The sequence below is a fragment of the Nipponia nippon genome, unplaced genomic scaffold (assembly GCF_047370975.1).
Source record: "Nipponia nippon isolate SJK-2023a ecotype South Korea unplaced genomic scaffold, ASM4737097v1 scaffold_1, whole genome shotgun sequence".
NCBI lineage: Eukaryota > Metazoa > Chordata > Aves > Pelecaniformes > Threskiornithidae > Nipponia > Nipponia nippon.
The window spans coordinates 124,432,357-124,454,010 of record NW_028262290.1 but is presented as its reverse complement, the minus strand read 5'-3'; the positions used below and the strand labels follow the sequence as shown (position 1 = coordinate 124,454,010).

The 21,654-nt window shown below is 40.9% G+C and overlaps 1 long non-coding RNA gene across 1 annotated transcript in view; it reads left to right on the top strand.

Moving 5' to 3' along the window:
- The window catches only part of LOC148057601 (uncharacterized), a 39,334-nt gene extending 17,890 nt beyond the window's left edge, over positions 1 to 21,444 (top strand). The window contains exons 3-4 of the long non-coding RNA XR_015707725.1: positions 15,878 to 15,992; positions 21,200 to 21,444. This is a non-coding gene — a long non-coding RNA (uncharacterized LOC148057601). The remainder of the gene's footprint in view (positions 1 to 15,877; positions 15,993 to 21,199) is intronic.
- The last annotated feature ends 210 nt before the right edge of the window (positions 21,445 to 21,654 follow it).

The following is a 21,654-nucleotide window of genomic DNA, read 5'->3' as shown; positions in this document are numbered from 1 at the left end:
TCTGCTGAACTGACCAGTCTGTTCTACATTCTCTGTACAATTATTGTAATGCACAGCCTGGTGATGATGCATCTATTTCTCACATTTCAGTTGTCTTTAATATCATTACTCCTGACATATTACTCAATATTATAATTGGGGTTTTAACCCAAAGACCATTAAATATTGTGGTTTAATGTGGTATGGATATGTGGCTTATTGTGGTATGGATTTTCAAAGGGATTTCTGAATGAAGAAAAATCCTGAAAATGTTTTGGAAAACTGCACTGCACCAGTCACTTATTTTTGCTTTTCAGCTTTCCTTGTAATGATATTCTGAACTTTTGGCTGTATTTCTGTCTTTATGCAAATGACCACCATAATTGCAGTTGAGTAAAGGGCATCTCTTTGACTTCTGTTTTTCAAAATTTCTTCAAAGCCATGGAGTATTGGATACTAATGTTATTTTGCATTTTAATGATTTCAAGACTTCATTTGCCATATAACTTCTCTAAAAAAAACCTGTCAACATTAGCCTACTCAAATGCAGTCACCTTTCCTTCATACAGATTAATTCAGACAATATATTGTATTTCAGTACACAGATTGCTTTAGCATTACTGCCTGTCCATTTAGGGGCTTAGCATTTATGCAATGTTGCAAAACTATGACATTCTGTCTACTAAAGTTACAGAGAATTATTATTTACACTAGTGTGCTCTCTTTGAATCATGGAATCATAGAATCGTCAAGGTTGGAAAAGACCCTTAAGATCATCGAGTCCAACCGTTAACCTAACACTGCCAAGTTCATCTATACCATGTCCTTGAGCACCACATCTATCCGTTCTTTAAATACCTCCAGGGATGAAGACTCAACCACTTCCCTGAGCAGCCTGTTCCAATGCTTGACCACCCTTTCAGTGAAGAAGTTTTTCCTGATCTCTAACCTAAACCTCCCCTGGCGCAGCTTGAGGCCATTTCCTCTTGTCCTATCACTCGTTACTAGGGAGAAGAGACCAACCCCCACCTCGCTACAACCTCCTTTCAGGTAGTTGTAGAGAGCAATAAGGTCTCCCCTCAGCCTCCTCTTCTCCAGGCTAAACAACCCCAGCTCCCTCAGCCGCTCCTCATAAGACTTGTGCTCCAGACCCTTCACCAGCTTCGTTGCCCTCCTCTGGACACACTGCAGCACCTCGATGTCCTTCTTGTAGTGAGGGGCCCAAAACTGAACACAGTACTCGATGTGCGGCCTCACCAGTGCCGAGCACAGGGGCACTATCACCTCCCTGGTCCTGCTGGCCACACTATTCCTGATACAGGCCAGGATGCCGTTGGCCCTCTTGGCCACCTGAGCACACTGCTGGCTCATGTTCAGGCAGCTGTCAACCAACACCCCCAGGTCCTTTTCCACCAGGCAGCTCTCCAGCCACTCCTCCCCCATCCTGCAGCGTTGCATGGGGTTGTTGTGACTGAAGTGCAGGACCCGGCACTGAGCCTTGTTGAATCTCATACAGTTGGCTCCGGCCCAACGATCCAGCCTGTCCAGGTCCCTCTGCAGGGTCTTCCTACCCTCCAGCAGATCGACACTTCCACCCAACTTGGTGTCATCTGCAAACTTACTGAGGATGCACTCAATCCCCTCATCCAGATCATCAGTGAAGATGTTGAACAGGACCGGCCCCAGTACTGAGCCCTGGGGAACACCACTCGTGACCGGCCACCAACTGGATTTGACTCCATTCACCACCACTCTCTGGGCTCGGCCGTCCAGCCAGTTTTCAACCCAGCGCAGAGTGCAACCAGCTTCTCCAGGAGAATGCTGTGGGAGACAGTGTCAAAGGCCTTACTAAAGTCCAAGTAGACAACATCCACAGCCTTCCCCTCATCCACTAAGCGGGTCACCTTGTCATAGAAGGAGACCAGGTTAGTGAAACAGGATCTCCCTTTCATAAACCCATGCTGGCTGGGCCCAGTCCCTCGGTTGTTCCACACTTGCTGCAAAATGGCACTCAAAATGATCTTGTTTGAGTAACAAACTGCTTGATTGTGGCTATTGCTGCTCTTTTTAGACCTCAAATCATGGTGATAGTTCCAAAATTAACTAGTCAAACAAGTGCTCTTTAGTATGGGACACCATTTTAACAAGTAATAGGATCTATATCCTGGTTCAGGACTAGGGCCAAAATCTTCAAGGTCTAATAATTTTGGGTGCTTCTGCTTTTTGATGCCCAACTTTAGTGATTATTCAGCCTGATTTGTTCATTTGTGCTCAGATCATGCAAGAGGTTACATGGCTTCCCGACTGGACCTGCCTGTGGTCACTTTGAGTATTGGCAGAGAAAGTGAATGCCTGCTGCCTACAGATGTACCCTTAGAAGGGAGTGGGACAAGAACCGCTGCCTCCATCAGAAATGTTCAGTGGATTTTTAGAGGGCCACTCTGAAGTAGATCAGGTACAGCTTGTACTCCTCCCTTTCCCTCTTCTTCCTTTCCTTCCTCCCTCCTTCCTTTCACGCCTTTTCTCAGGGACATGTAATTCGAGAGCTGGTGCATGACACCAAAGGAGGCAGTGCGGGATTTCCAAAGCTAAATGGATTGCTGCCATTATATAAAAGCATTGCATAGCAACTTTCTTAAATCACGTGACGTATTGATTACTTTCCTGAAGGGGCTAATTGAATCTGATAACAGAGCAAGCAATTTTTTCAAACACTGCCTTAAGAACTATATTATCTAAAAGATGCATTAGATGGATGCAGCAATCAACATTTTTGTCAATAGCTCAAAGAATTGAAAAAGTCCTTAAATGCTGTTTGTTAAAGTACCATGATTTTGCGTTTCTGTGCAAAAAAGGGTATGTTAGGTAAATGTAAAAAATATGCTATCTTCTTCATTTTCCTTAACTGTAATTTTCTTAACAATCTACATTTCAAAAATAGCCTGTGCTTACTAACATTTGCAGAAGGCTCATGTGGAAATTTATGTAACGTCAGGACTCCTGATTTAGCAATTGCACTTTACACCTGTGCTTAAGGCTAAGAATATTTCTGAATGCTCTACTGGATATGTCCAGGAAAAACTGATGTGGGGTAGATGTAATATCTGATTTGATAATGACAACTGTCCAAACTCCTGAAGGAAGTTTGGGCACCAGGTGTATTAATAAAGTAAAAAGCCCTGTTTTATAAATGTGTAGCTGAGCACTGAATGCTCTCTCAGTAGATTCTTGGGCTCTTCAGGATACTGCAGGGAGTGTTTGGAGCTGGCTTGCAAAAAAGGTGACTGTTTCCCTTTCATTCCTTTGCGCTTTTTATTCTGGCCACACTCACAAAGCTCCTTTTGGCAATAAGCCTGTGGGGACACCATTGTTCAAACTGTTCCTGCCATAAGAGCAGCATGGTCCCCTCGGCTTGAGGGATGCTCCCAGGGCTCACTTCAGGTTCAACCTCTCAGCCTGGGTTACTTGCTAATCAGGGACAGAGCTTTTCTCAGTAATGAAAAGACAGTTTGGCATGCCCATTATTGCTGGCTTTGATGGTGTGTTACATTAAGCAACAGAGTTTCTGCTCTGGGTCCAGTTAGTTTGAAGACTTGGTGACTAATTCTTGTTCTTGTAGGCTACTGTAAAAAAATCTAACAGGCATATTTGCAAAGGGATCCATGGGGCTTTAGCTACACAGTGCCCATTAATTTCAGCAGAACACTCAAGACCTTATCTTCTTACCATAATATGTCTTGTTTAAGATATGTTTAGAAACACAGACTTTTTTTAGACTTCTGTATTATGTATTTACTTTCTATGACATCTCACTACCTTGTCTATGAATGCATCACAGGGATAAAATTGGAACATGAGTTTACTTAATAAGGTACTTTGTTATCATCTTGAGTAAACATTCATAAACAGCCTGGAAGCACTTACAAATTATGCCAATCTGAAATGAAAGTAATCTTGTTTCAAAGGGAATTTCTCCATGTCTGAGTTTTGCCCTTTCTCATGGCTGTGGAGCTTAAAGCAAGGCTTGCTTGAGCTCCTTCACCAATAGTGCACAGGGAAGATTTCAAGTACTTGACTGTTGTCTCATTTGCATCCTTAAGGTACTTCTTCAGAGCAAGAAAAATAATAAAGAAATTACCCAGCAGTACAGAACATAGCCTCTGTCTGATTTAGTGGTTCTATTACCATTGTGATTCATGGCTAATTCATACAAAAGAAATTAGGTTATATATTACTATTAAGAGATTAACATTTCATGAATTTAATAAATGCTCTCATGGCTACTTCGAAATCTAATTCCCTGGCCTAAAATGTCACCAATGTCTGCTTGTTTTAGGTAAACCAATTTGTTTCAGTTTAGTAGTGCTGGGGGAATATGTTAGCTGAGATTCATTTTGAGTGGAGTTACTGCCTTTTTTCTTTCACCCTCTGTCCCCTCCTTTCCATAAATCTAAAATGCTATAATGTTAGAATGATGCAGGAAAAAAATCTGTTATCTGACCTCATGCAGGAGAGAATGACATACTAGTTTACATCGTCAGGAATGGAAATGTCAGGTTCTTAAGAATAAGCCTATTGGATATACATAGAAAAGTTAATTTATGGTATTAGGTATAGCCAGTGGTCATATTCTAATAACTTGAGTATATGATCATTGTACTGCTCTCCATGGCATAATATGATTTTCTTAAAAGCCCTCAGCAGTGTCCACTGCAGATGTTAGAACGGGTAATATTAGAGGCTTTATTTAATTGTGGTAAATATAAATATATAATATTATTTTCTCTCTATACTCAGATTCAAATTTACTCATTTTATGGATAAAACAATGATGTCTTGCTGCATTTGAGTATAAAGCTGGTTCTTTTTTCTTCTTGCACCAGCATCAAGATTCTGCAATCTGTGCTCGATCTGAACTAAGATCTGCTCCCTACCCTCACCCTGAAGCCTCCCCCTAAAAAAAAAAAATTGCACAGTGAAATTTTATGGACTTTTTCATGCCAAAGTTCTGCTCCTGCCCCTGCCCAGAATCATTTTGGTCTCGGCACCTCGGAGCAGCTGAAGGTTATAGCCAGACTGGGATCAGGTTTTCTCCTCTCAGGAGCCTTGGATGCCTGTTCTCAGGATGCCTGATGCATCATTCCCACAGAGACACAGAAGCTGCTGCTTTCTCTGAATGGCAGTGGTGGTAAAAACAGCCCCGTGGATCATTTTCTTCCTTTCTCTGCCACAGTTAATATTTTCTTTTTTTTTAAATTGATTTTTAAAAATTTTTTCCCCCTGCAGAATGGAGTGGTGGGATCAAGGAGGGAGAGGGCTTCTTCTCTCAAGGCCCATGCTTTGGTCCCTGGAGCGCTTGTGGAGGGTCTGGGAGAGCAGGATGAATCCTGTTCAGGCCAAGGAGAGGGATGGGTCTGGGCTGGAGCTGAACCTAGATCAGAAATCTTCTAATTGCTGAAGTGTTACTTAAAAGAAGACTAGAGTCAATTATGGGTTTTTAATTAAAAAAAAAGAGGGAAACCCTTATTTGTCTCTTGAAATAAATGGCTTGAGTACCAAATGTCAGGAAATAGCCAACCGAGCTCTGAAAGCAATCCAAAGCCCTGAAGAAAATTGGCCATATTTAAACTGCTCATCGTGGTCAAACTTAAAGGCCCAGCCAAGCCCTGATGTGTTGACTTGTTTTAAAACTGCTTTAAAACTGTTAGCTCTAGATGATGGTGCCAAGTCACAGTCCAGCTCTTTTGCTTTGCTGTGTCTGAGGAGAGCTGGGTCAATGCATCCTGGCTTGCCCCGCACAGCTGTGTCTTGGAGCTTCTCACTGCTTACCAGCTCCAATGCTGGAGGTTGTCCCTCTGTGTCCTTCTCCACTCATCCCGCTTCCCTGACAGCACTGGGGGCCTGGGAGGAGAGGCAGGATCAGTCCTGAAAACAACCTGACCCTGACTGGGAGATCGTAAGTCTGCATACGTTGCTTTCTGGTCTGCATTTACAAAGATGTTCTTCTTGAGTTAATTAAGAGAGAGCACTTTCTTCTTTTGCAAGGAAGAGCTTTCTGTGACAATTCCTTCCACAAAGACTTTCCATCCTTTAAGATGATGTACATTTCCCTTACTTGCTGTTTTCTGTGGTAGTTGTATCATATTTCAGAAATCCCTTCCCAAGTGGATTTCCACCTCTAAATGATCTTCAAGCTTCTACCTCATCCACTCTCAAAATCTGTTCTCTGAACCATCTTTATTGTGGTGCCTAGGAGACATACAATGCATTGTTAATTGGCAGTCAGGGATCACTTATCATTATTGATTTACTTTTAAATTACTTTGATGAGGTGAGGAACAATAAACCTGAGCATGTAACTCACTTTCATAATAGTATATTATTGCTGTTATCCTCACATCTATACACTTCATATATGCAGTTTGTCTAAAATTACTGGATTGTTTTTGTTTTGAAACAGACAATTATCTGAAGCAAAGGCAGTGCTTTCCTGTGTCATTCAACAGCAAATACAGTTGTCCTCTGATCCTTCTTAGAGCAATAAAAATATTCTATGGAAAAGAAAAGATTTCATATTCTTACTGAGGTTTAGTTTACAATATTTTGGACTGATCTGTCAAGATGAAACTTCAGGTGGTAAGTTTCTTGACCTATAGTCCTGTTCAAAATGAAAACTCATGTTCTAAAATGGGAATGTTCCTGCTAAGCTGTCACAAGTTTTCATGTTTACTTTTAGTGTTTTTCGTGGGCTAGAGATTTGTTGCCAAGGGTGTCTTAAAAAAAAAATAAATTACATTTTCCATATATTAGTAGGAGAAAGTCACCTGAAAACATTTATTCATGTAATTATGCCAATCCTGATTTATATCAAAGGTAATTTAGAAAATTTTAAAAGCTGTAAGCTTTCAGTCTTTGTGATTGGTAATATTACATGAATTTTAAAAATGTTCAGATAATTTTTTTTTCCATAACTGAGCTGATGGCATAATCTGAACAGGACTTGACCATGGTGCGTGCCTGGAAACTGACCTGTTTGTCTAAAGACGTTAATGGGAAGCTTTGCAAGGCTCAACAAAGAAAATTCAAAGGGTATAAAAGCAAAGGCTAGAAGTAAGGGAATTTTGTGGGAAAACAAACACTCTTCCTAAAATCCTCATCTAGGCCATCTTGGAGAGGAGAAGCAAAAATGCTAACAGGCAATTGCAGCTTGTAACCAATCTTGTGGTCTCCCAGGTCTGTGCCACCACCATGAGTGCTTAGCTCCTTGATGCTGCCCCAGCACTTAACTGCACGAGAGGCCAGAAGATTCCAAAAGCCCATGCATTTATGAATCCCTGGTTATCTTAAACATAATTTTTCAGCTTAATTTCATGTTTATCACTTGTATTTTATTAGGGTGAGTGATAACCCAGCTTTAATTTTAGGCTGTCAGTGCATTTGCATGCATGTCATGCGGGTCTTTTTGAGCTCCTGTAAAATGCATATTGGTAAAAGAAAAAAGAAAAGTTTCTCAAATGAAAATAGTTCTGAAAGCATAGCCTCAGAACCATTAATGTTTGGGTTCTATATTGGAACTTCTAGAAACCTTAGAACTGTAAAGTGTAAACTTGTGCTTACCAAAGAGCAGCCTTCCCAGAAGGAAGCTTAAGTGGCCTAAGATTGCAGTTCAGATAATAGATAACTCAGCTTCACCGCTGAGTACACTTTAAATCACTCTGGTTTCAGCTAGGGTTTCAGTAAAATTGATTGTTACTTTCTAGAATTTACATTATTTCTTGAAGTAATTTTGTTGATTTAACTCTTTCTGTAATTGACTCTTTGCTGAGATTAGACCCTTGACTTGATTTTAAATTTGGCAGCAGCATTGGTTTATTCTTAATTTAAGTTAAAGTTCTTAATAATTAAACTATGGTAGCATTTTCCTGTTTTTTCTTGATTTTTTTGTGGTAATGTGGTTTCATTTACTTTAATAACATTCATGCAAAGAAATAAAATCAGATTTCTTTCCATAAGTAATGTGGATCTTAAATCCCCTAAGACTAGCTCTCCTTTGTTAGTCCTTGGTTCATAGGCCAAGCCACAAGATAATATTATTGCTAGGTTTATATTGGTTTTAAGTTTGCTATTTTAGCTGTATGTGGAAAGATTTAGGCATAGTGTTTCAGTGGAACTAGAATCTATGGAAGGGAATACAAGCACTATACTGGTGATGTGGTCATACAACAGATTCATATAGGCCACATTTGGCAGCTGGTGAAAGCATTCCTTCTGTGCCTCTATTTTAAGCTATTTTTGATCTTATTAACTGATTAAATGTGAGCATCAGAATAGCTGTTGCATCCCAGTAGTAGGAACATGTACAGATTCATGTATATTCATATTCACATTTTAAAAAATAGATTTTTTTTGTTGTTATTTTGCTTTTGGTGGGACAGATGGGCTTTGATAACTGGCTTCTGTTCCCAAAACTGTATGAAGGGGTAAAAAGGTGCCACTGAGTAGGCTGACAAGAGGAGCGTCTTTTTATTGCAATTTGCAGTAGATGAACTAAATAAATATTGTTCCTCACTTAATTTTTTTCCAATTTTGATAAGGAGGACAAAAGCTGGGAAAAACTTGTTGGGAGAAGGGCCAGACTCTTGCTGTGTTTGGAGCAGAGCCTTTGCTCTCAGTAGGGGAAAAGCTGAATGGTGGGGGGAGATATCTCAGCTCTATGCCAGTAGTAGTACTGATTTTGATCATAGCTTAAGACCGGGCTCCATGGAGGATTTATACCTCATCATTAACTTTCTTAGCTCTCATATCCTCCCTGGCCTCAGAAAGGCTTGCTTTGCACAATTCAAATTGCAGCTACGGACAGACTAATGGTTTGGAAGGGGCTTGCTTCATTTCGTGCTTGCATTTTGGAGAGGCTTTTCCTCATGAGATGGCAGATATGACACAATGACCCTAGCTTTCCTTACACATCTCTTGGTTTTTAATAAGAATTTTAGATGGATAAAAACGGCATGGAAAAGCTCTCAGGCCCTTTCTATATTCTGCCAGTTTCAGGGGAATATCAATAGAAAAAACAACACCATGAAGCACTTCAAGCTGCTTAGCGGTGTAGGTTAATAGAGAAGATGTGGACTGTGACTGTGATCTTGCAGTGTTTATTCTTTGTTGCTGTGTAAGACATTTTCAGTTTCAGCTACAGCTTTGAATAAATAATTTTCCAGTATTAAATACTCTTTTGCATTTCAATATTTTGATATTGTTTTAATTCCCCCTCCATCACTAGTAGTGATTTGTTTTCATGACTCTCTTGGTCTGTCATTCCACTCCATTGGCAGAATGTTAAGACTTACTCAAAAGCGAGAAACAACTTGCACACCCTGCTGATTTTAATCAAAACACATTTAGTCTATTCCAGGGGAGATGGTGCCTGGCTTCTTCTAGAAAATACTCACTTTCTCTTTGTAATCCATTCGGAGTTCTTGTTTGAATGAAGTCAGAGATTGTCGTGTGCTTTTTGGAAAGAATATCCACTTTTCCAAAGCAGGCTTAATGTTATTGAATATTTAAAGATATATTTAATCTTCCAGCTGGCAAGGGATTTTGTCATTTTGACGAGAAATCTTGAAAACTGCAGAAAGTCTGGTGCAAAAACTGGGAAGGAGAAAACAAAATCATCTTTAAAAAAGACTGTTAATTATTTTTCTGGAGCATATTTAAGCCTACAGCTTATTCTGTCTCAGAGATTTAACAGTTTGGAAAGCCTTTTCATTAAGCAAACCCAGGAGACTGAATTCTTTCTAAAACTGCAGAACCATGGAAGAAAGATTTGTCTGTATCCTTGATTGATCTGCAGTGCTGTTCAGTTATTATATGCCTCGGCTAAATGTGTGCAGTTCAAGGCAGGGTTACTCCCTGATAAGAAAGAAATTCAGGCATTGTGGATGTGTGAATATTTATGTCTGCAGTTTCTTTACACATGCTGCTTAAGATTGACTGTGGTTCAAAAAACCCATGACATCTGCAGTATCTGGTTTTTGCAAGAGGGCATGTTTATAAATGTGCTAATTTCTAACTCCTCAAAACATTCTAGCCTTTGCCACTGTCCTTTGGCAGCTTCTTACTCTCATTTCTTAAAAAATTAGCTACGTTAATGTTTTATTTTCTGCTTCTTTATTATTTTCTGTATCGAAAGTAATACTTGTAGCATTACCTATTCTGTCTTCTTTCAGTTGGCATTCCAGCTGTTGTTTCCAAGTGACTGCAAGTCAGTCACCTCTTTTAATTTCTTTCCTTAGAGCCAAGTCAGCATCTCAGTTTTCATTTGGTTTGAACTGGATCAGATGATGGTTGTTAGGGCTGAGAAATCATGGAGTCCTGGAAGAGAGTGTTTTGCTGTTGTTCCGCCACCTCATATCTAGTTTTTATCATTTTTTCTTGTACGTTATTTTGGCTGCTGATTGCATCTTTCTCCAACAGATAAAAAGTTCACGAGATGTACCGGAGATAGTGTTTTCTGCATGGTTGTTACATAGACAAGCTGTTTACTACACCTTGCAGTGTCTGCAAACTGCCTGGGCACTCTGTTTCATGGGATGCTTCTGGCTGCCCCAGATCCGTGGGCTCCCATGCTATGAGGCATCTCCATGCAACAGCTACTACTGGTAGCTCCTGCCTATTTCCAGTCCCCCTGGTTCTGGGATCAGTCCCACCGTGCCTTGCTGGGGCTCAAGGGCTCAGCAGAACGTTTCTAACCCAGGCGATGCACTGGGTCAGAGATGCAAAGCTGTGTGCCTGGGATCAAGCAGCCCACCCTGGGCCTCAATGGGCAGGAACCCAGGCATACTGAATCCAGCCTGCATCTCTTCTTTATAAACATTGGATCAGGCCCTTAGACACTGTCTCCTCAGCCTCCTCTCAGTGATTATCTTCCCTAATGTGTCCATCATGATGTTTTAAATTGGTTAATTAACTTATCCACTGAGCATGAACTCAGATTCCTGCAGCTGGCAGCGTTAGGCGTTCTTTAGATGCGATGCAACTTTAAATGCTGTCTCTGATTATTTTCATCTTGCAGTAGCAGAGTTACATTCTGTAGCCCTTGTTAGACCTTTGATGAACTATGGGTGTCCATTAGCCTGCTATCTAGATGCTTATCAGTCATATTCTCGAGTTCCCCATTGCTTCTGTGGCACAGCTAGTATAATTAGATGTAATATTTTTCAGGTCTGCAGCACATTAACTCTGCATGGCTAAGCAAAAATGGCTTCAAAATCTTCAAGTAAGAGATTTTTTTCAGAATTCCTGTTACAAGGGACCTTGCATGGTCATTGATTCATTCAGTTAATTAATTAAATTCAATAGTTAATTCATTTTCAGCAAAGATGAAATATTACTAGCTTTTTTAGGGAACTGAGAACATTTTACTGCTGTGGAACAACTCTAAAGAAATCTGTGAACTCGCCTTTCCTTTTCTGCTGTTGTGAGATGAAGAGCCTGGGAGAAAAGTAGTTTTGTTGCTCTGATACCTAAAATTGTACCAAACAAACCCCTCAAAACAACCCACTCAAAGGAAAAAGGGTCACTAAATAGAAACATGAGATGTTGAGTTCTTTTTCAGGTCATATACATGTATCTATACATACATGCTGGGGTCTGTGCGTTATTGTCGTATTGATCCTTGAAAAAAAAAAAAACCAAAACCATCAGCAAGGAGTATTTTACTCAATGAAGTGAATACAGGCAAAAATGGGTATCTGAGGTCTTTTTCTGGTGGGGCATGTGTGGTCCTGTGGCATAAACTGCTCTGATCTCAGTGCAGGTTAGTCTCTTGTGCTGGGTGGGATTCCCTTTGCTGCCCATAGAGAGCAATTGCTGAGGAAGCGCAGGCAACTTCTGGGCTGGGTGCCTGAGGTCTCAACGTCTGTCTTTGCTGCTGGCCTGAGAAGGATGTGTGTTTTAAACTTTCTCTCGTAGTATAAAGATGAGTCATTCCCCCTTTCCTCACCTTAAAGTATGCTTTATTCTTTCACATTGCTTTGATATACTTTGCTGGATTTTCTATACATTATTCTTTTTGTATTCTGAACTTCTCTTTCTTCATAGTCCTAAACTTTTCAAAGATGAATAGTGTACACGGGTGCACCAAAATCCTTATTTCTGTGGCTTCTTGGTTTTCTGGTTTAGAGGATTCTAGCTTGACTTCTTTTCGTCTGGCTTTCAAAATGCAGTTAGGAATGAACTTTTTTTTCTGAAGCAACAGCTAAGCTATAAGTTAAAATAACATACATGCTCCGTGACACCCAGGAACTACAACAATACAGCAAATTCAGGGAGATTTAGAAGTGTATGGATTTCTGAGTACTCAGACATTTCATAGTTTCACTACAGTCAAAATGAAATGTGCAAGCTATAAATAAAAAAAAAATGCAGAAAGGCTATCTATGCTAACATAAATTAGAAAGGCAGTGAACTGTAGCTAATTAAGAATAGCTTGGACACTGCAACTCTGAAAGCAGTGTGAATATGGTAACTCCAAGTTATTAGTAAATACAGTTGAACCTAAGCCATTTTGAAAACATTTTATATCTTGCAGTAATTAAACTGTTGGACCTAAGACCTCCTGAGCAAATAAGCCCATTCACTGCATTGCATTGGCTGTGCAAAATTCTGTGGCCAGGACACAATGCTAACAGAACTTCAACTTATTTCCTTCAGAACTGATATTTTAACATCTAAGACCATGATCCTGTCAAAAGATGTGTTCAGCTGGCTCTTGTGCCTGTGCAGAGTGCTATGGTCACTACTGGATCTCTAAGTTAATGCTTGCTTGCATATACCAGAGAGCAGAAGGGACCTCTTGATTTCTTTCTCCCCTACAGTGAAATGTCGCTACTGTTGTTTCAATTGCGATTTTCCTTGTAGCTGTGTGCCAGGATGTAAATGAAGGTTAGAGTTAGTTGGAAAACTTATTTTTAATGAACAACTGTGAACAAAATATTAGTAAACATTCGCCCAAAATATGTTTGCCTTTTCCTAAGTGATGATACTGGTGGGTGTGCTCAGGAGGTGAAATCACAAGAAATGAAGGAAAAGAAGTTAGGACACAGGTGTTTGGATTTTTTTTTTTTTCCATGGATGAGAATTTAATCCTAGAACATGTCAAAAATTCAAAAATAATTTATTGAGGGGAAAATTTTCTCTGTTTGAAGAAAACTTGGATGAAAAAGCCCTTTTTTTAGGGCTTCATACTAATGCTCTGCTGGAAGCCACACAGAGCCTTTTACTTGGCTTGATATGGCTGCTTAGTATATTTACAACTAAAACCTTTCTTTGTGTTTAGCTCCCAGGATGATATGTTCCCACATGCAATCTTTTTCATCATGATGAAAAGTAATGTTAACTTTTTTCTTTTGCATGTATGAATAGCAAGCCTTTTAAGAGTTGTGGTGGGAAGCATGAACATACAGCCATGAACACTTATCAGCAAGCTTTACTTTAGACACAGCTAACTGACCCCTTGAGGCTCCCTGATGTTCAAAAATGGAAAGGCAGAGAAGTGTTAAAAGTTCAGAGTGCAATATATGCATTTCAGGCTGCTGGAGAGAGGTATTTGATATTACATGTTATTTTAGTGTAATCAAATGTTTGCATGGGGCATGTGTAGCTTCGAAACCACTCTAACAGCCCAAACCTGAAAGGAAACTTTATTGCTATTAGGTTGGAGAATGATTTCAGCTGCCTTGCAGAGATGATCCCACTGCCTGAGCTGCCTTCTAGGGGCAATCCTGGATGCCAGCTCTGCACATCACGGATACTGCAGTTACGAGTAGTCAGCTGAGCAGACTTGTGCTTACGTACAATGTGCATTTAAACAGAAGTGGTTTAGACAGAGACCACTGCAAGGGCTGACTTTCCCAGCCTGGGTTTCATTCTTCAGTGGAATGACACCACCCTTGTGTGAGACAAATCGTATCCGTTAAAGCTAAGTGCTGCTGCTGGGCTGGACTTGTGACCTTCAGCTGCTTGGCAAAATGGGTGCAGCATTCATCTGTGGCTAATATTGCTTAGTTTTGTTTATTTTTTTAAGGCAACAGGAATTTCTTTTTGAGCTGATGGAGGCTCCATTTACACAGGACATAGCTTCATGCTGCAGTGTCTGGCTTTTGTCTGTAAATTTTTTTTAATTCACAAGACAAGAATTACTTTTCCTTTGCAAAAATGTGTCATAAGGCAGCTTTGTAAAACTCTCTAATATTGTAATATTTATAAGGGAGGAACAAAACATGATTTGATGCCATTCTAATAAATCATGTAAAGTGTATTACTCTTCATTATGTGCACCAGACATTTTCTGAGAATCCATGGAAAGAATTTGGCTCTGTGTTTGTAACCAGCTAGTGTATATTTTAGGAATATTTTTATTGACTTTAAATCCAGGGATATAAGATACCATTCTGAGTTTTCCATACACAAAATAGTCATACATAAAGCGAAACTGTCTGCCTCCTGGGCAGAGAAACCAAGCAGTAATCATGCATCTGCGAGTCATAGAAATAAAATGAGCTTGAAGGGCCCTTAATGCACATTTCGTCTCTCGTCTTTATTCTGTTTCAGCTCCCAGGCTTCTGATTTTGCAATAGCGGAGGCTGGAAGTATTGTTGGGTGGGCACAAGATGCATGCTAACAATCATCTTCATCCTGGGGTAATTTTTCAGAAAAATATGAATTGCAATAAGTACTATCATTACTTTAAAATAATTTTATTGACTTCATGGACTATTGCACAAGTAAAATCTGGTGAGACCACACCATACTGGCCATGTCTCTTGACACTAACAGCAGGCTCACTTCCACTTTTTAAATGTTTTTGAAAGCTTATTTATCATGTGCTGTCCACAAATTCATTTCTGTCTTTGTTATCTCGAGTCAAATATTTTGCACTAGATGTTAATTTGAACCTGTATGTTAAACTCTGGGGATTCCTTTGGGAGTGTTTTTTGGAGCAGTTTCAGTAGCACCTTAAGATGGGCTAATTAAACTGTGAAATCACAGGCTAATCTGAAAGCCAGGAGACTTTGAATTTATTTTGTTCCCTTCCAGTGCGCTTGTTTATTTGGTTTTATTTTTAAATGTGTGCATCTGAAGCTCTGGGCTTAGGTACAAAAATTTTAAAAGAATTAGGACTGCAGCTTGGATACCATAGTGACAAGGGCGGTATGACTCTGTGCAGGGACAGATTCACCCACTCAAGCTAAGACATGTTCGTTTTTCATTAGACCTCAGTCAGTTTCACAGAGAAGGCTTGGGGAAAACTTTACAAGACTGGAAAGCCAGTGCATGAGGTTTCCCTTGGGACCATGGGGCAAAAAGGTTGCAGGGAGGATTTGCTGAAAGCATGCCCTGTCCTACCCCACTCAAGTACTCTGCTGGGTCATCAGCGGTGCACTATTGCCCATGGCAAGAAGCAGCCTGCCCAGTGACCGGAGCTGGACTGGAGTAACCCAGTCTGCTGACTGCCACTGGTAGTTTTGGTCACTCCTGAGGCCACATACAGCTCTGCTCTCAGCAGATATGCGATACCAAGGCAACACTTTCTGGGCTAACTGCAGAAGCCTATGCAGGTGGTGGGTTTTGAGGACAGCAATGTCTCCTACTCCTATCTTCCTTTTGCTTTCCTTGTTGAAAATTTCTTATAGGAGCCACTTAATTTAGGCTTTAGCCACATATCTTAGGCTTATGGCATTGGGAAGGTTTTAGCTGGGGGAGGTTGAGGGGAATTGTCCCATGAGCCACCACCAGCTGGATTTCTGAAGGTCTGATTTTACAGCAGAGGGACTGGAAGTTTTTGGACTTTCAAAGTTAAGACTCTGCATTTTATCTGCTATTAATTATGTCATTGCAGACTGTCTTATTGGAAAAGGTGTGAGGCCAGCACCAAAACCTGCTAAGCCAAAGAGAATGCTTGAGTTGACGTATAGGCCAGGCTGTAACATAAACCCAGGATCTTGCCAGACCAGGTAACATAATTTGTCATGCATATGTTCCATATTAACTTCTCATGGTTGAAAGCCTTGCCACTTGCCTGAAAGCCCACATATTGGGTAGCATTTGGGCTCCGTGGGGAAGAGAAGGAAAAAAGGGAAGAGTGTATGGACAGGCGAACTGGTTAGTTATGCACTCACTCTGACATTGCCATTTTGGTATGAAATGGTAATTTGGGTTAGTAGTTTTTTCATCTCCCCTCCCCCTCCCTTTTTTTTTAACCCAGAGACCTTTTTTTCCTATCTATGTATGCTCAGCTGTTTCGTTTGGACCCTCATTTAAAAAACAGAGCAAAGCTGCACAGGTTTCCTATTAGTGGTTAAGGGTTAACTGAATGGTTATCCATGTGATCTGGCTGAGAGGTTCAAACAGAGAAAGGTGCCTTAGATTTTGGAGACCTGGGCAAAAAAAATCTGGAAGCCTCCTCTCAAAATCTCCAACTTTATGCTGACCTTTGCATAGCTATCCAAGTAGTGGATCAGCTTGTGCAACTATAAAAAAAACAACTGAAGGATTTGTATTTATATAACAGTACCACAAAATTAGACCTCCTTTCTTTGCAGTTTCTACTGCTCTTAAAAAGAAATAAGATGATGTATAAAGAGATGTGCTTTGAAGCTGCAAGTCAGATGTCTGTTTACAGAGTCCCAGTCTCCTGAGGGAATGCATTTAGGCTAGGAATCACAGGAAGGAAGGCTGTCAAGAGCTTTCCCATCGATTTCTGCAGGGTGTCTCACTGCATTTTGATGGCTCCAGCAGAAGATTCCCCAAAGGGCCAGAAACATTTTGTCAAATGCTTTTGATTCTCTAAGGCCTGGTTTGGGTTGTCAAGGAACATCCTTACTGAAACCACACTGGTGCATTCCCACCTTGAAAAATGCACCCTGCTTCTGCCAGATTTCAACAGGGGCACAGGAGTGATCATCCTTCATGTGAAGGTTATAGCAACATGACTAGGCTTTTACCCAAAGCAACAAGACTGGCACAGCTGGGCAGAAACAAAATTCAGATACCTGCAGTGCCTTCCCAGGTTTGCTAGATTCCTGGGAAGACATGCTGTCATCTATTTGGGCAGAACATAAACAGGCTTAATTAGGACAGAATTGGCAGGAGCCTGTATTTCTTTTCACCATGAGCTCTGTTTATGTGCAGCTGCCTGGGGACTTTTCAAAAGCCATTTATCCCTAAGAAATCTTGGAGAGAATACAAGTGAACTTTCTGGAAGCCGGCCTTTTGCTATTAGGTTATTAATAACATTTGCTTCCTGGGTTGCTATTTCTCTTCCATGGTGAGTAGGTGCCTTGAACCACCCTGCTCACTGCAACTGCAAGAAATATTGGGTCAAAATTGCTCTGTTTCCTGAGCTTTGGCTTTCCTGCCTCTCACTGGAAAGATGGCAGAGTTCAGCTCTTGCCTTCTTTCCCACCTCAGCCTTTGCTGCTCCTCCTGTGAGGTGAAGGAATGAACACTGGGTGGCAAAACTCCACCTTATCAGACAGTTTAATGGGCTGTAAATCAACTCTGTCACCCCAGAAAGGACCTAGACATCTCTATACAGAGCTCAGGGTGTCAGGACAATGAATAAAGCGTTAGGAAGCCCATTGTATAAGACAGCAATAAAGATGCATTTCCGCACTTTTAAAGGAATCAGTGGAGGGATCAGATCTAGGTTGCTCTGGATGGCACTGGCCACTCTACCTCTACAGGATGTTTAAGAAGTGCAGTGTGTTCAGGAAAATATCCAGAGCTTGGAACAAATGGGTTGAATTTTAAAGATTCTTTTGATTTCAGTTCAGCTCTCAATGGTCCTTTATAGTCCTGGCATCTCTGTGCCTGGTTGTAAGCTTAAAGTTTCTTCCTTTCTAAAGAAAAGAAAGGGTGGCCATGATAATGCACAGTAAAGAGGAAGACTGGGCACATCTCTTCTCTCTCTGCACTATCAGGAGACCAAAGGGACAACCATTGAAATTTAGAGAGAGGAAGTTAAAAAATAATTTAAAAACAATTTTTTGGTATTTTATTTCATTCAAATTACAATGAAGCCTCAAGGGGAGGAGGTGGGTATCAGACCAAACACAATCAGTAAAATACTATACCAAACAAAAGCAATAGGGATGATTTTCCCTTTAATAATTAAGTAATCCATCCGTATCAATACAGCATAACAGATAGCTCTATTCCAAAGGATTCATCCTGCACAGCCAGTTGCTTTCATTGCGGTCATAAATAATCTGAAGACAGCTCTGCCTAGGCTACCAATCTTGGGCAACTGCAATAGGCTGTTACACAAGTCTGTACATTTTCAAGTCATGTCCTAAAACTGGTTCTACCCTGCTCTCAAAAGTGTATTTGCTTAGTGACCAGTAGCTGATCACTTGTGATTTTTGTTCACACCCTTGTGGACTCCTCCAGTTTTGGCATCTGTCATCTTGTACTCTCAGGGGTCTCTGCTGCCCTTCTCTGGTCTTCCTCAGCAGCCTTTAACATGTCATTTCCGGATAACACAACTATTGTTTTGTTAGTGCAGCCTAGTCCCTCTATAAAAAAATGATGGTCCGTTCGGAGATACAGATACATGGCAATATCATCACTGTGCTAGAAAGAATTGTTTTACAATAGCCACATTAGTCTGTCACAGGATACTGTTACTGCCAAGAATAAGCAAAGTTAAGACATCGGACATCTGTATAAAGATCGAGACTATCTAGAGATTTCAGTAATAACAACTATAACTTTGGAAGGGCTGTCCAAGCAATACAGAAGGATGATTAACTTCAGTGGTTAAGCCAAAATCTACCAGAGGTTGGGAAATGACCTAATGTTAGAATGGGCAGATTACCCCACGCTCTTTGAAGTACATAATAGCAGCCCCTGAAAGGGGCCCAGTACCCCTTTCTGGATGTAACTCAGGTCTGACTCCTAGGGGCAGCTGCTGCTGTGCTCCGATGGTGCCTGCAAGAGCAGCTCAGCTGGGGCCTTCTGCCAGGGTCTTCTGTTGCTTTGAGGTAGGAGACGGAATAGGAGCCAGCCTGGGGAGGACACCTGAGTTTAGCCAGAAAAGGGAGAGCTACAAGAAGGCTTAACTCGCTATATGGGAAATGGAGGCTTGGCAATATTCCCCAGTTTAGCAGACTGAGGTATAAAAAACAAAAATCCGTCAGCTGGGAGGTGATGCTAGACGTAGATCAAAAAAGGCAAAACGCTCTAAAAGTGGCAGCAGCCAGTCATTGGAGCAGTTTGTGAAATGGTGGATTCTCCATCCTTGCATAGAGATTTGAAGTTTTTTCCTTGAAAAGATATTTTGATTCACTCAGCCAGTAACCAAGGAGCTTGATTTAGGTAGTTTAGACCAAACAATCCCAATGGTCCCTTCCAGGTCTGGGACCTCTACCTGCTGCTTTGACTCTCTGACTTCTCAGTAAAACTTAGGCGGGCAGAAAATCTGACTTTAGAGAGTTTTCTTTCATTTCTCCTCTCCGGGAAGCAGGTTTCACTGACCTGTGATGCTGGCCAGACACAGAAGACTAAACTTGGGAAGAGAAAGGTCTCTGACTGAGCTTTCCTTTCATGCCCATGCAGGGTCAGGCTCTCTGCACTTGCTATTTTGCTTGCTCATCTGTAAAGGCATAACAGATACGTAAAGCTTTAAGCCTATCGCTAATTTTCCCCTCCACCACCACAGGGAAACAAAGGTGTATCTCCATGTGTTTCTCGTAGGAACTCCTCCATACAGAAAGTCCAGTGGAAATCCTGCTCACGTGGCAGGGAAGAAGGCTTGGCTTGGGTAAAGGATTTGCCCTGCTCCTGCTGTCCATCCACACCAAAGGGAATTTACACAGGATGTGTGATGCTGCAGTGAAAGTTTTATTAGGGACACATATTTGCTGCTGACTTCTGCTGCTTGATATGCTTCATGCTGCGCTGCAGGAGGGAGGAGGCAGCCCGCGGCACCTGAAAAAAAAAAAATACAAAAAGGGAAGTGGGGTCATCAGGGAACCATTTCTTTTGCTGCCAGGGGTCTGTGAAAGAAAGCTGGATGTAGAATAGAAACAGCATGTGAGGACTGGAATATATAGTGCCCAGCCTAGAAGCAGTGTTTTGTCTCCCTGTTTGCAGGGCTGGTGAACAGTGCTGTCAGACCACGGGGTGGCAATATTTAGACTCAATGTGCAGAAGTTAGCCATTTGAGGGAGGCAAGATGTGCTCAGTATGCGGAGGAGACAGAAACAAAATGACTTCTGTTACTGTCCCAGTTAATACTTAATGTTCTTTATTGCATTTCACACAAGGCTATCACCTCCCCCTGCCCTGATGAAAACAGCAGTATGTCCAAGGATGCAAGTTGTATCCTTTCCGGCCTTCTTTATCCTAAGTAAAGTCTATACCTGTGTTTATGTGCCGTACACTATGTCTTTCCCATGAAGAAAACCGGCCACCTTTGGGTGAAAATATCTTTATGTGCTGGCTCCTATTAAACAATGATGTTCGATAGCAGAGTTGAAACTTCTTGGCAGTTAAAATCTTTATGGCTTAAAAAGTACTGTTTTTTTCTTATGTGATGCCTCAGCTATAAGAGAAACTAGTAGACCAGTGGTAAAAAACATGTATGTTTTTGCTAATGATGATAAATGAATAACTTTTTGATATGATAGTAAATAGGAGCAGGACAAGAAATAGAGTGCTGCCTTTCCTTAAATTACCTTTAAGAGTACAGATGAAAATCTAAACTCCGCTTTCATGTTAACCTTTGATTTTGGCAGACTGATGTCCATTGCTTAATTTTGTTGATGTAGAAAAAATAAAGGTGCAAGTAGGTTTAAGCCCTGTTTAGTTTTGCTATCTGTCCTACGTACACATTGCTATAACCTGGATGGAGAGAGAGTGCCGATAGCTATAAGTACCCTGACAGCTTTATTTCCATCCTGAAACGTGAATATTTGCCTGTGCTTACAAACCTGAGGGAAGAACTTAGTGTTGCTTAATAAAGGCCAAAAGTTTTATTAGCTATTCAGGCTTCAAACAGTCTTTTATGCAGTGGAGAATAAAATAAATATTCTACTGAGCTGAACAGTAGAGAAATTATTGTGGATGGTGACAGAGTTGAACTGTGCTGTAAAAAATAGCAGTATATAAACAGACACTCATATATTTTTCTTTATGTGCTTGGTCTTTGTTCCCTTAGTGAGAACCCTGCCACAGATCAAGGATTTCACCTGAGGATGAAAGGTCGGCTCTCAGCTGGCTGGCTACCTTGGACATCCCTGAATATTCAGCATCCTTTGAGAACTTAGCACAGTTACTGAACTGGAGAGATGACCTGTTTCTTAAAGCTGTAGGTTTGTATCAGAGAGCTGGTGAACTAGCTGAGTTTCACTGGAAATCTGCTGTCTAATTGTGGCTGGCATTCTGGGGTAGGTAATTGGTATTTTGTCTCTTGTGAGTTTCTGTAAAACGCCTGCTGCTTTAGAGAACCATTGTGTGTAATGAAGTAATAAAAGGCTTTGATATTTACATAGAATAGGCTACTTCATTGAAGAACGCCATTTTAAAAATGGAAGAGTTGGAACAGTGGGACATAAATGCAGCTTGACATAATAGAGGAGACTTATGGGCTGGTAAGGAATTACTTGGGATCTC